General features: G+C 40.2%; 1 protein-coding gene across 5 annotated transcripts in view; it reads right to left on the bottom strand.

Moving 5' to 3' along the window:
* Nucleotides 1-15,638, bottom strand: part of SCHIP1 (schwannomin interacting protein 1) — a 785,715-nt gene that overhangs the window by 158,140 nt on the left and 611,937 nt on the right. The window lies entirely within an intron of this gene.

Below are 15,638 nucleotides of genomic sequence, written 5' to 3'. Positions count from 1 at the left end.
TATATATATATATATATATATATATATATATATTCTTTTTCAGATTCTTTTCCCTTATAGGTTATTACAAAATATTGAGTAGAGTTCCCTGTGCTATACAGTAGGTCCTTGTTGGTTATCTGTTTTATATATAGTAGTGAGTATGTGTTAATCCCATCTTCCTAATTTATCATAACCCGCCTTCCGCTTTGGTAACCGTAAGTTTGTTTTCTATGTCTGTGGGTCTATTTCTGTTTTGTATACAAGCTCATCTGTAGCATTGCCCCTCTCTCCCACACGCACTTTTTTCTTCACCAGAAACTGAATATTATCTCTTTATTGCCAGATGACTATGCCTAATATTTGGTGTCTGTACCATAGATTTTGGATGAAAAAAAAAGTAATCTGGCCCCTGATTCTATAGTCTCATACTATCTTCATATCTTACCTTCTTACATAGATTTTGACTCTTTAAGGACAAGGGCCACTTCATAGCCTTTCATACTCTGCTTAACACCTAGCACGGAACAAGCATAGAGCAGACTGGGAAATACTTATTGGATTAAATCAGTTGAATGGAACCCAGGCTCTTTGTATAAGGTCTACCTACAGCTTTATGAATAAAATGGGGTTTTACTAAATTATTGTTATAAATAAAGCCATGATTTCTCTTCTTGATCATCTCTTTTATATCAACTAGTATTTGTTTTCCATGCCATCACATTTTCTTCAAGGGCAAAGGTTCAAGGAATTTCTTTAAAAGTAATCACTGTGGAAAAAAAAAAAAAAAAAAAAAAAAAAAAAGTAATCACTGTGATAAACTCTTTGACCCAGCAATCTGATTCCTAGAAATTTAATCTAAGGAAATAATTATACAGAAGCAAAACATCTGATAAGTAGAGATGTTCATTGCACTGCTGTCTGTAATAGCAAAAGCAAGAGATGACTTGAAGGCTCCAAAGTCATTTATACATCAATAATAATAGTTCACATTTATTGACTGCTCACCACGTACCAGGCACTGTTCTAAGTACTTTATGCAAATTAATTCATTTAATCATGACAAACCTGTGTGGTTGGAATTGTCATCAACCTCATTTTAAAGACCAGAAAACTAAGGCACAGAGGTTAATAAACTTACATTTGAACTGAGATGTTTTGGCACTAGCACTTAGACTAGCACCATCCTATGCTCTCATCAGGAGCATTATAGTGGTCACTGGAATAGACAGGGTAACAAAATTAATCAAATGGCCTTCATGCAGCCATTAAAAATAATAATTATGAAAGCTCTATACAAACATGGAACCATGCTTGTGATATAAAGCTGACTGAGAGAAACAGAAGATAAAATACCTATGACTGTAACTAGCTAATTATCTATAAGAAATGGAAGGCCATATGCAAAACTGAAAATAGCTGTATAGTTCATAGTGTTGGACTATGACATGATTTCTCCAAGACTGTCTTAAATGTTATTTACCATTCTCATTTTTAAATTACTAAAAATTAATTCTTGCTACAAAAACACTGACCTTGGCATTCTTTTGGCTCTTAGCTTGTCTAAATGACACTATCAGCCTAGATTAGTGAGTGTCAAGAGGTTCTCTTGATGGTGCCATTCATTATCCCAGGGGAGCTCTCTGCCGGCTGAGTGACTCACTGCACCTGGGGGTGGGGCCTACATGAGTCACACGCCACACACCTGCGCTACCACTCAGTCGCCCTTGAACTGACTGTACATCAAAGTGATATCCTACAATGTCCATTTTCACTGAACATCTTATGATTTGTGGATCTGGTAAGGATAAAGCATTATGTGATACTGATGGTCAGGAAAGATGTCTCACAAACATGTTTCCTTATGTGGGAAGACTTCCAGCGAGAGATTCTAAATCTGATGATGTTTATCAGTAAACAAACAGATATGTCTCAGAAGATGGGCCTATTTTAGGAATAAAGAGGGAAACTTTGGTGTACATTAACTAGCAGTTAAAAAATTATATGTATTGCTTAAAGCTGTTGAGGCTTGTATTAAATGAATATATTTATACCTTATAAGGTATTGCAAAATCAAAGAAGTTAAGCTGTAAAAAGCAAACTGAAAACTTGCATCAGGAGGCATTAATATTTTTGTAGCTTTTGACTCAGTAATCTTATTTTCTTTTCCAAAATTATTTCAGAGAATTTCTCTCATGGGAGAAGGGAAAAGAAAGGGAGAGGAGACCATGTGATTCCAAATGAATGTGTAAATAAATCAAGACTTAATAAACTTAATAAAATGCTTAAAGGAAAGTAATAGATTTTTTTCCTAATAAAATGTTAATAATGTAAACTGAAATTTATCTAGTGAAGATGTAGATTGGTCAAACTTATTTAATATTCTTTTTAACTAAATGCATATCAAGTAATAGTACATTACCCATTTTGGAAAGGAAAAAATGAGTATAACAAAAACCAAGCAAACAAAATAAACTAAACAGGTTGAGTAGAGTGGTTATTAATCCTCTTGTGGTCACAAATCCTTTGCACGTGATGGTGAGAAGCATCAGTAAAGATATATCACTTTACGTGTGTTATTTTTACGTTCAAGCTTAAGGTTAAGCTTATTCTTAGGAATGTCACAGTTTTTTTTTTGCAATTTACGTTTGTTTTACAGTTTTATAAACTGTCTTTCCAAATATCCATGGACGCCGACTGTAAAAAGTGAAAAGGGAAAGTTCCCTCTAGAGACGCCTGGAGGTATCTCTTAGGGGTTATGGTGGAGCCACAGGAACACGTCAACCCCATCATTCCCCCCTCATGCAAAATCCCCCAGGAGCCAATACACACGAGGAGCTGCAGATTAGGAATCAGAGTATAATCTCCAAATCAGATGGCATTCTCAATTGCCTTTAATGTAAGCTTCCTCTCCTATGTTTCCAGTATGTTGTCAGTTGTCACTTATACTAGTTAAAGGGCAAATGCAAAAAAGAAAGTGATCTCAAAATTCCGGTCAAGAAACATCTGCTAAATAGTTGGCATTATTCTTAGACTATCTTCTCTTCAAGCAATTTTGGAAACTTCCTATTTGTACTTCTGTAAGGGTTGCACCTGGGGAATGGCACGGAGGCTTTTATGAGTTCTATTACAGGCTTCTCGCCAGAGCTGAGAGAGAAGAGTCTGTAGGGAGCTCTATTTTATGGTATAGTGAGGTTAGCCATTTACTGTTTCCATAAGCTATTTCACTTGCAATAAAGGTCAATGGGCCTTTTTAGGAAGGAGAGCTGGAACCCTGTCTAAAACTGCCATCTTCCACAGTCAAAAAGACAGGCTGCTTTAGATTCTTCTGTAAAGTGGCAGGATGTTTATTTAGCTGGGAGAGTGGATGGATGTGACCAGCTGATGAACAAGGCACTAAGAATTCACCTACTTCTGGGCGGAAGACATAAATCCTAAGGTAGCTTGACCTTGACCGCAAAGCTAAGCAGGGCGTGGCTGACTGTGGGTCTGGTTGTTACCTTGACATGTGAACTCTGCCAAGAAATATGTTTCTGTACCTGGCACTCTCTATCCCTGGACTTCCGGGGAAGTTGGTGTCGTAAACTACTGTGGTTTGCAGCTCATGGCGTCTGCAAGTCCAGTGCAACAGAAGAAGTTCCATCACAGTGTATTTTTCTTTCTTAGTTTTTTAAGAAAGAAATCAAACTGGGTGGGTGTTTCCTTAAAGATAGGGTAGGACACTGGGCTGCAATGCTTTTGTTCACTATCTCCTAATGGAATTTTGAAAAACTATGCACCCTCCTTCAGTTTTATGTTGCAATGTAAAACATTTCATCAAAATCTTGAACAGTGGGGCTTCCCTGGTGGCGCAGTGGTTGAGAGTCCGCCTGCCGATGCAGGCGATGCGGGTTCGTGCCCCGGTCCGGGAAGATCCCACATGCCGCAGAGAGGCTGGGCCCGTGAGCCATGGCTGCTGAGCCTGCGCGTCCGGAGCCTGTGCTCCGCAACGGGAGAGGCCACAACAGTGAGAGGCCCGTGTACCGCAAAAAAAAAAAAAAAAAAAAAAAAAAAAAATCTTGAACAGTAGCAAAGGATATAATTTATGGTCTGTTGTCAGTATTGGCTTTTTAAAGTGATACTGTTACTTAACTCATCACAATAAATAAATAAAAATAATAAATCCAATGGAATGGAATGGAATAAATACTACAGCAAATTGATACCTGCTATCATCCACGGGGTAAGAGTTGCAAATTTTACATCTTTTCGTTTTCCCCTTGTATTTTTATTTCTATTCATTTACCGAATTTTATCCAATAAAATGTCTTTTTGTGATTAAGAGTATTTAACTACTTCCCATTTCATACTTCTCTATAAAAATAAGGTGAAATTAGAGCATTTTTTTTTTCTTACCTCTGGTCAGAAGGTTCTAACTGCTAAAAAAAATTCACCTGGATTGAGTCCTCATTACAGTCATTTTGGGAATACCTGTGGCAGAAACAATGCTGTGCTCACCACATCCTTTTATCTTCTTGGAGGTACAGGAAGTTTATATTTTTCAGTGTCCCTTTGGGAGTCTGAACAGAAGTGATGTATTGTTTCCTGTCCCAGTTCACAGTGAGCTGAGCTCTAGTTCTCCTTCTCTCTCTCTCTCTCTCTCTCTCTCTCTCTCTGTTGGGAGCTGGAAACTCTGAGATGGCAAAGATTCAAGATGGAAGCAGAGTTATCTAAAGCCCCCTTGGAGGAGAGTCCCCCAAAAGAGCCTCTTTGTCTTCACCAGATTGTGATATAAAAATTAGCAATACACTTTTGTTGGGTAAGCCATTGACGTTTTAGGTTTATTAGTTACTGTAAGGCAGCTTACACTATCCTGATCAATATATGCCGTAACTGATAAAACAGCATGGATATATTACAACTTTTTTTTTTAAATCTATTTTTGGCTGCACTGGGTCTTTGTTGCTGCGCACGGGCTTTCTCCAGTTGCGGCGAGTGGGGGCCACTCTTCCTTGCGCTGCTCAGGCTTCTCATTGCGGTGGCTTCTCTTGTTGTGGAGCACGGGCTCTAGGCTCGTGGGCTTCAGTAGTTGTGCAACGTGGACTCAGTAGTTGTGGCTCACGGGCTCTAGAGTGCAGGCTCAGTAGTTGTGGTGCACAGGCTTAGCTGCTCTGCGGCATGTGGGATCTTCCCGGACCAGGGCTCGAACCCGTGTCCCCTGCATTGGCAGGCGGACTCCTAACCACTAAGCCACCAGGGAAGCCCCTATATTACAAGTTTTGATAGGTCATTCTTTTTTTTTTTTTTTGCGGTACGCGGGCCTCTCACTGTTGTGGCCTCTCCCATTGCAGAGCACAGGCTCCGGACGCGCAGGCTCAGCGGCCATGGCTCACGGGCCCAGCCACTCCACGGCATGTGGGATCTTCCCGGACCGGGGCACGAACCCGTGTCCCCTGCATCGGCAGGCGGACACTCAACCACTGCGCCACCAGGGAAGCCCTGATAGGTCATTCTTAAGAAAAATAATTTTTAATTTTTGAAAATGCATCTCAGTAAAAACACTAAGAAATTTTGTTCACATAGATGGGAGTAAAGGTAGTTATAGCAATGTCTCCCAATATGCGTGCCCTAGTGAAAATCACCTTAACGAGATTTTCTAAAATAGGAGAAGCACTATTGGAAAATTGAGGTAGGAAAGGAGCTCTCAGGCAGTCGATTTAAGGAACAAGTTATATGAAATGTGAGGATCTGGACTTAAAGATCTCTCTGTTTATATACCCCTTTGAAAGTCTCTGTGAGTATCCAGTGACACCTGTATCCCACATTTAAGACACATCTAGGGAAAAGGGAGGAGAGACAGGAGATGGAGTGTCCCCTGACCTGACCCTCTTTTGGCTGCTGACCTTCACCCAAATCCTTGGTCTATCTTTTTCTGCTTTCCTTCTAATTCCCACTAGCTCACAATGAAAAGGATCCTGATCAAGATTAAAGTCTGTAACATATAAAGAGTTATTTTAAATCAATAAGAAAAATATGATTATGTCAGAAAGAAATGGGCAAATGATCACTAACAGCAATTCATGAAAGAAGAAATACAAATGGCTAATGCCCACAGAAAATATTAAAGCTCACTTGGAACTTGTTTTAAGTTTAAATGTGCAACTTAAAACAGTGAGATACGATTTTGGAAATAAAATTGAAAAGCTAATCTTTAGTGATGGTTGGAAAGAGAATAAACTGATTTAACATTTCTAGAGAGCAATTTGGCAATATAAGTCAAAAAAAAATTTTAATATTATAAAGTTGAGCTAGCATCCCACTTCTAAGCATTATTCTATGAAATAAGCATGAATCAGTTAAAAAAAAAAGATTCAACCTTGAGCTTTACCACAGTTTTTTTAGTCTAGCTTCTTTTGGTTGCAAGTATTAGGTTGCAAGGCATGCAAGGCTTTCAAATGAAAGCATTTGAAATGCCTATTCTCTTCTGTGTTTTCCACTTCTCTTAGTTAAAATTCTTGATTGATTTGGACTGATTGCTTGCTGAGTGCCAATAGATTGACTGACTTCATCCAATCAACTATTGTTTGTCTGGGAAGAGAACTGTCATAGGATGTACAGGGTTACTTCTTCCAGGGGCTGTTTGTGGGGTGAGGGTTAGGTGCGCCATGCTCCATAAGGGACAGGAAATTAAATCAGCATAGCATATCTAGAATGGTGAAGAATAGGAATCCCTTAAAAGCCCAACCTAGGATATGATGTAAACTGTGACACCATGCAGCGAGATAATCATTAAAAATGTTCTTACAGAAGACTCTTTAATGACATAGAAATATATTTGTGATATATTTCTATTTCTAGAGGAAAAGAACATGTAAAGAGAATAAACAGTATATCGTAATTTTTTTTTTTTTTTTTTTTTTGTTTGATATCGAAATCTTGATTGTTGACTTACAAAACCACTGTTGGGAGTCTGTTTGTTGTCTTAATCTCCCTTACCTATTGCACTCACGTGAATGTCCACTCTTTGTGGGCCTCTCACTGTTGTGGCCTCTCCCGTTGCGGAGCACAGGCTCCGGACTCGCAGGCTCAGCGGCCATGGCTCACGGGCCCAGCCGCTCCGCAGCATGTAGGATCTTCCCGGACCGGGGCACGAACCCGTGTCCCATGCATCAGCAGGCAGACTCTCAACCACTGCGCCACCAGGGAAGCCCCAGTATATCTTAATTTTTAAATACTTACATTTATAAAGAAAGAAAGTGCTATGGACTAAATTCATGTTAAGGGGACTGAATGTTTGTGCACCTATCTCCACCCTTTCCCCCATTTTTATGTTGAAACCCTAACCCTTGATGTGATGGTATTTGGAAGTGGGATCTTTGTGAAATATGTGAAAGTGCTTGAAAAATAATGATATGCATACAAACGTGCACGTGCATGTACACACAGGTCTCTCTGTATACATGCACACAAAATATATATCTTATAAATGCTTAAGTGTATATGTCACACAGTTGTGGATATAATAATCAGAAGCCTAATTTGACCTTGGCTAAATGCAAATAAAATGATAGATCACTATGGATTTGATGAGATGCCTTGAGAAGGAAATGTCTTTTTGACCCAAGTACTTTGAGAAGTGCTGATTATTACTCTTTTCCGTAAGACAAGAAAGAGAAGGTTAGAGAATATTTACTTTCTGGTGAAAACAGGAGCACAATAAACGAGGAACATTGTTGAAAGACAACAGAAGGGAACAAAGGCCTAATTTAAATTTAAATATTTGCCTACAGTGTTTTAGAATATAATATATTATACTCCTGTCTTTTCATGTTTACTGAGAAGAGGACGACACTAAGATTTTCAAATATTAGCGATAAATATGACCATTAACCACAAAGTCTGAGATTTCCACAAAGCTTGTAAAACATGTCTGATACAGGAAATGGTATTTGTTCACTTAGCTATAAAATATGTTATAGGAAATTATATTTGTTCCCAGACTGAATATGAACTCTGCTTTTAGTAGTAATCCCATTCCTTAGTCAATAGACTCACGAGCCTAATTAAACCCCCAAATATGTGTTGGATAGATTCTCTCATGAGTCCGAACGCTTCAAACACTTGGTTCTAGCTTTCTCTTGGTAGACCACTTGAAACAAAGGGTGCTTCCAGAAGAGTCAACTTCAAACATGGTGAAGTCTGATGTATTTCACAATGCTATCTGGGGAGTGACAGCGGGAAGTGAGCAAAGAAAAACTAACTTCTACTGTATGAACTTACGTGTTGGTAGAATATTGTGTTTTCAAGCATTTACTACATTTGTAATAAATACATTTTAAGTGCTTTGAATATAGCACAGCACCATACAAACTGTTACTCATATATCGGCTGATGGGGAGGGGGCAGGGCTTAATCTTCTCTTCTTCCATGTGCTGAAGTGGACCAAAAACTACCCGCTGGTTACTTGCCATGAAGCTGAATCTGTTAACAGATGTATTTGAGCAACTCCCACATTACTGGTCTGCCTGTTAATTTTTATTAAAAATCGATTTAATTACCAGCATTTAAAAGCTCAGGTGATTTTTGCATAAAAAAATACATTGTGGTGGATAAGATAGATTGCTGCTCTGTATGCATTCCACACACCCCTCCCTACCCCCAGAGACTGGGCAGCTAAAAATGATATTTCTAAATTGGGCATCTGGAAGTGACTTTTAGCTTAGACCAATCAGATGCACTCAGGGGAGATGTAAAAGGCAGAGGTCCCAGTTGCCCCTGGTGGCAGGCCCGTCAAGGATGCTTTGGGTTTTTCTGTAGCAGCATCCCTGACAGCAGCTTTGTGGGGACCAACAGGTGAGATCAGTAGCATCTTTTAGATGTTGGTCGCTATTTTTGTTGCCAGCATGGACTTAAAAGGTGGGTATGGCTCTGGAGCCAGTAGTGACAGCATCAGTAGCTACCTAATCTCCAGACTGTTCCTAGAGCTAACAGTTCAGGGGAAACTGAACTGTTTCCCATCTTCCTGACTGAGGCAGAGTTGGCAGCCTCCTTGGGGGATGGATTCTTCATTGTTCTTCTGGTGGTCAGCCCCGGAGGCCCAGCCTTAACACACTCTAAGCACCTAATTCCCTGTTTGAAGCCCTTTGCCCTTCGTGCTTACAATAACTAGAGTGGTTTCTGTTTTCTGTAACGGAACTCTGACGAATATATAGGAAAAAGAGGAGCTCTGGTAACATCCAGCCCTGATTTTGGTTATGGTAACAGTAGGCTGGTAGTGAGCAGTGGCCTGTAGGTTGCATAGATCCCACCACATCTTAGTGAACTCCCCAAATGGAGGCCATTTTCACTGTATTTGTAGTATGTGTGTGTGTGTTTAAGAGATGTCTCACTCTTCTTAGTTATTTTACCTTCCTGGACCCTATAGGAATTTTAGTTTGCCACCTCACTTATCCTTAGCTACAGATTGGCTGAAAATGATTTTTTTTTATTTCTTAAAGGATATAACTCTTCCATTTCGAACATACTCCAAAATGCCCCCCAATCAAAGCCAGAATGCTGTACATCTAAACTGCATCATTTAGGTCCCTGAGAGAACTGCTTTTATTGAACTATTAAACTAGTTGTTCCATTAACCCTAAGGATGTTGGATAAACTGTAATGTCACCTCTGTGACAACACAGCAAAGAGGTTTCCTTCAAGTCAAATTTTACCTTATAAGCATGTAATAGATCAGGTTTTGCTTTTTGCACTGGCTATCAGAAAGGTAGGGCCAAAGGCCACCTGAGTCGTTGACTTCTCATAGCGTACATGACATCACGCTTGTATGTTGTGTATTAACCCCACCCCTGACCGTGTCTCATTGTTACTCATTGGTTCTCTTTTCACCCAGATTTCTTCACATATTAAGAAAAATCCTATTGTATTATGTTTGAAACCTATTTTAAATCCTTGATGTAATATGATGGGAGAATAAATATTTAAATAAAGTGCGTTCACTTTCCCTACTCTATTCCTTGTGTTATGTCTACTAGACCCCTGTTCCTCAGTCCTCTCTGCTTTTGAAATACATGCTCAAGCGTGTATTTCTGCCAATGTCTTAACAGACCTAGGCTATTCATGGGTGTGCTTGGGATTTTGCAATCTAGTTCCCTACTCTATTCCTTGTGTTATGTCTACTAGACCCCTGTTCCTCAGTCCTCTCTGCTTTTGAAATACATGCTCAAGCGTGTATTTCTGCCAATGTCTTAACAGACCTAGGCTATTCATGGGTGTGCTTGGGATTTTGCAATCTAGCGAATATTCTAAAGATGTGGTCAAGCTGAAGAATGAGGCACCTTTTAGCAAAAAGCAATTTGTTCTGTGACTATTACTGAGTAAAAATCCCAGGAGCTACAGATTTCTGTGTAAACCAAATGCAATACTCAGTCTTTTGGGGAAGCAAATAATTACACTTCCTTTGATGATATAAGGCCAGAAAACATCTAGCATCTGATCTTCAGCTAACCTGTTTTTTCTTTTTTAATTAGACATTTTATTTTGAGATAATTCACATGCTGTTTTAAGAATAATATTAGTGATCCTGTGTACCTTTTACCTGGTTTCCCCCAATGGTAGTGTCCTACAAAACTGCAGTACAATATCACATCTAGGATATTGGCATCAATACAGTCAAGATACAGAACATTTCCATCACCACAAGAATCCCTTGTGCTGCCCTTTTATAGACACCCTCTTCCCTCCCAACCCCACCCATAACAACTACTAATCGTTTCTTCATTTCTATGCTTTTTTCTTTTCAAAGCTAGCTAATCTCTTTTGATGGCATAAATGTTCATCACAGATGACTACACTACACTTACCATCACCCTTCCCCTGCTTCCATCCATTATCTGCCCTCTTCTAACCAACTCTGTGCCGGAGAAGCCCAGCCCTTGAGGATTACGTTACCAGGCTCCCTTGTTCTTTGGTTTCCAGTTGGGGTCACTGGAGGCACTGGCAGAAGATGGAGGGAATGGGAGAAAAGAGGTGTAAGAATAATCATCCTTTTGTGCACAATCCCTCCCTCATGAGGCATGGGGAGAACAGGAAGAAGCACCACTGCCACCACCACCAGAGAGGAGTGAGTGCCCAGATGAGGAAATGGACAGAGACCTTGGTCAGTTGAGGTGCCTGCCTTCAATGGTGAAGCTATCTCTGTCAATGAATTAATCACTAATAACCTTGACAGACTGAAGATTAGGGAGGGGGAAGGAATCCAATCACAACTGAGATTGAATTCTTTGATCTAGCAAAAAAAATTCTTGACCTGGGTAAAGAATAAGATTTAATTAGATTCCAAGTAAAAGGAAGAATTGTGAGATTTCTTTCATAACAAGTTTGTGGACCATGGTTCACACCCTCTACCTTTAATGGTTTGGTGCTCCCAGCCTTCACACTGGGATACTTAATGTCCCAGAATCTACTAGTTTGCAGTTGAAAAGGCTTATGTTTTGCCTTCAATGAATAAATTGTCATTGTCACATCATGTCTATTTATGGATTATAGACAAATTTTAATAAACACTATGTATTAGGCTTGGGTTAAGCATTTTACATTCATTATTTCATCTTCCTTAGCCAACAACGCTGTGAGATAGATATTTTCCTAATTTGACAGGTAAGAACCCTGAGGTGCAGAAAGCCTAAATAACTTGTCCAAGGACACACAACTCATAAGTGAAAGATATGGAATTCAAGTCTATCTTTTAATAATTAGGCCATATTGTCTCTCAATGAGGCGTATTGCTTTCCACCAGGAAATGCTCTTTTCCAATGATCTTGGTTGCTCTGCCCTTCCCTCCTCTCCTGGATATAGCTCCTACACATCCTTGATCTCTAATCAAGAGTCATATTCTCAGGGAGCCATCCTCACCTTCTTGCCCTCTTGAAAGCTTTCATAGCACCATGGATTTCTTATTTGTAACACTTTTCACCACTGAAATTTATATCTGTTTAATTATTTGATCAATGTCTGGCTTCTCTCCCCTAAAACGTAAGCTGCATGTCATTTTGCCCCATTACATCTCCAGCGTTTAGAACACAGTGCCTGACATATAGTGAGTGATCAATAAATGTTTATTGGTTGATTTAATAAGACTTTTAATCTTTATTTTACAGGCTTATAGATTCTCAGAGTCAGAAGTCACCCTAGCTGCTAATTATTCCACTCACCCATCAGAAGTCCCATGGAATCATTCTAACCAACTGGTCAACCAACTGTTCTTGAAACATCTTTGGACCACTCTGACTGCTAGTGCCATTGTTCAGGGGAGCATACTAATGAACTCCAGTTTTCCTTACCCACAAAAAAGCCTTCATCCAAGTCTTGCCTTCTTCGGGCTGCATGTGTCCAGTACCTGGGACAATCCTCGTATGATCATCTGTCCACATTCTCTGGAATGTGTGCTCGTCATGTTCAGTACTCAGGATAAAGATCTGAACTTTGTATGTGTTCTGACCAGATTTATTAGACTCTAAAGTAAGATGCTAATCTTATCTATGATTGATATAGAGTTTGAAGAAATTTTCAACTTCTATTTAAAATATGTGTAATAAAGGTAATTATCTAATCACTGTCCAGTGGCCCCCAAGTACCTGCGCTGGGCCCCTCTCTTCCATGCCACTCTATTCTCCAGCATCACTGGAGGCCAAGGATTCTCATTCACCCATTAAGGGACTGGTAGGAGGCTTACAGGTATCCTGGACAATAAAAAATGGGGATTATTTACATGGGGTGGTATGGATGGAATTCAGAAAAGACTTGAGATACAAGTAAATGTCCTTAGGTTGGAAAATCCACAGGTGACATGAGGACACCTATTGATAGAAGGATTAGCAAAGTAGCTCTTCTGCCTATGCCTTGTGCAGCGTTCTTTCGAGTGGTGACTAGTAGTCTCGGATTCCCCCTGGTGCTGAACTCCAGCAGTGCTGGGGAGTCTTCTGATGTTGCCTATCCTCACCTCCACCAAGCCTCTTCCCTATGGTACTTCACAGGTACCCCAGGTCAGGTCCTTTTCTCTTCCATTCCCTGTCCCTAAGTGCTGTCATCATGGGGGCTGGTGGCTTGGCCCTTCATCTAATCTCTTTCTGTTTCTATGTCACGATCTCTGGGCTCTCTCAAGACGTCCCTTTTATTCGCAAAATCCTGCTTCAGAGCCGCGAAGCGGGACATGTACCATTCTTCTCTTTCATTCTCAACCTAATCATCCTGCTCTCTTTGAGGCAATGTGGTCAAATAAAAGAAGGTTGGGAAAAGAAAGGCACAAAATTAATTTTTAAAGATATTATCCTGTTACAATTGTATTGCTGCTAAGCCCTATCTGTACTTGTGCCATTGATCCTTTTAGCCTCAAGAACAGGATTCAAATTTTTTAAATGGTGTTGAAGAAAGATGATTTTCTGTAAAGGAAACTCTCATTTTAATTTCCAACAGAATTGCCTAATACAAAACATAGCTTCTCATTAAAAAATGTTCATTCATTCAAGAAATATTTATTAAGCTACTGCTAGGTGGCAGGGAACTTGCTTTTCCACTTTCCTGATTTAAAAAGGAGGTGTCTGGAAATCATAGGAATCAATATACTGACTGGCAACAAACAGGGCAGTCTTTATTCTAATGAAATAACATTCCAGTGAGATTTTAATATGGTTATATTCATTCATTCAGTTATTCATTCAACATGTTTTATGAGCCCCAGGTCAACCTTTGGCACTAAATATATAGGAAAGACATGTCACCTGTACCCACTGTATAGCAGACAGATAGGCAGATAAAACAATAATTACCTTACATTGTATTTAATGTTATTTGATGCAGACAAAGAAGGCCTTGGGAGAGGGCGTCATGGAGGACTTCCCAGAGGAGGTGAAGCTAGGCTTTACTTGTAGGGATGAGTGGGAGCTTAAGAAGTGAGAAACATGGGATGGATACTTTAGAACATGAGAAAAACACAGGCAAGAGCCGCAAGAGTATGTTTGGAGAAAGACAATTTGTTTGGATTTAGACCGAGTAGAACAGCTTTTGTCCAAATACAGGTCAACACACAAGAAAGTACTCAAGTTCTCTGAATTCCTGTGTTCTTTCTTTCTTAAGAATAAAATGCTCAGGCTTCCCTGGTGGCACAGTGGTTAAGAATCTGCCGGCCAATGCAGGGGACACAGGTTTGAGCCCTGGTCCGGGAAGATCCCACATGCCACGGAGCAGCAAAGCCCATGCGCCACAACTACTTAGCTTGAGCTCCAGAGCCCGCGAGCCACAACTACTGAGCCCACGTGCCACAACTACTAGAGCCCGTGCACTTACAGCCCGTGCTCCACAACAAAAAGAAGCCACCGCAATGAGAAACCCGCGCACCGCAATGAAGAGTAGCCCCTGCTCGCCGCAACTAGAGAAAGCCAACGTGCAGCAACGAAGACCCAACTCAGCCAAAAAAAAAAAAAAAAAAAGGAATAAAACCCTGACTGTGTAAGTGGATGCCATTCAAAAGCATGCTGGTATGAATGAAGTGCATTATATTGGGGGACACTGGTGCCTCAGAAATGCTAGGAACACAAAAGCAGAGATGTGCCAGGGGTTGGCTCCAGTAGCAAGATTGCTCGAGGATCCAATTTTTGTAAAATATTGTGAAAGGTCCTGCTGTGGGACCTCTAGTTCAATCCTGCAGTTCTTCTGTGACATAATTTACCCATATCTCTATGGTACGTCAGCTACAAATCTTGGGTGAAATCCATCCCAAGCTAATGGCAAATGTAACTTACTGCCAAGCTTTGACGTGATTTTTCCTCTGCCATGTGTTCTTAGGTTAATCAGGGGGAAATGATTACGGAAAGAGAACATTTACAGAAGATTTTGAAAACCAATTTCCTTCAATGCAAATGGTTAATGGAATAAGGCTTTTAGTCATTCAAACTATAAGCACCCTGGAACTTTACTTGATACTGCAGCTCAAATTCTTAAATCATTTGATTCTTTATGAATGATCCTCCTTTCCCTCTCCAGTCCAGGCAGAAAGGTACTACACTGGCTTATAATCATTGGCTGAATTAAGATCAGAGGTATGAATTCAACTCAAGGTCCCAAACAAATGCCTCCTCCTTTACACCTCAGCACTCAGAGAACGGCAAACAGATGAAGAATAAATGCATGTAGTCTGTCAATTATACTGACAATTGTTTTGTGTGTGTGTGTGTTACGCCGGCCTCTCACTGTTGTGGCCTCTCCCGTTGCGGAGCACAGGCCCCGGACGCGCAGGCCCAGCGGCCATGGCTCACGGGCCCAGCCGCTCCGCGGCACGTGGGATCTTCCCGGACTGGGGCACGAACCCGCGTCCCCTGCATCGGCAGGCAGACTCCCAACCACTGCGCCACCAGGGAAGCCCTATACTGACAATTGTTTAAGAAAGAATTGTCACTCTTATACTGATAAATGGAAATGCAAGAAAAATTGTATCATTGACTGGCTTTAACAAGCCTACTTGATAAGTCTACTTGTTTCAAGAGATCATCACAAAATCTTGTTATACTTTGGTTTAGAAAATAATCCTTTCATTGAACTGGAAAAAATATTTTTAAACTTTTAAAATGTATAAACCATGTATAATTAAATTCATGTGGTTGAACCTCGGAAAATTAAGGGCAGGAATG

Source organism: Lipotes vexillifer, unplaced genomic scaffold (genome assembly GCF_000442215.2).
Source record: "Lipotes vexillifer unplaced genomic scaffold, Lipotes_vexillifer_v1.1 scaffold641, whole genome shotgun sequence".
Classification (NCBI taxonomy): Eukaryota; Metazoa; Chordata; class Mammalia; order Artiodactyla; family Lipotidae; genus Lipotes; species Lipotes vexillifer.
Note: the sequence above shows the minus strand (reverse complement) of the source record. Positions and strands in the feature narration are given on the sequence as shown.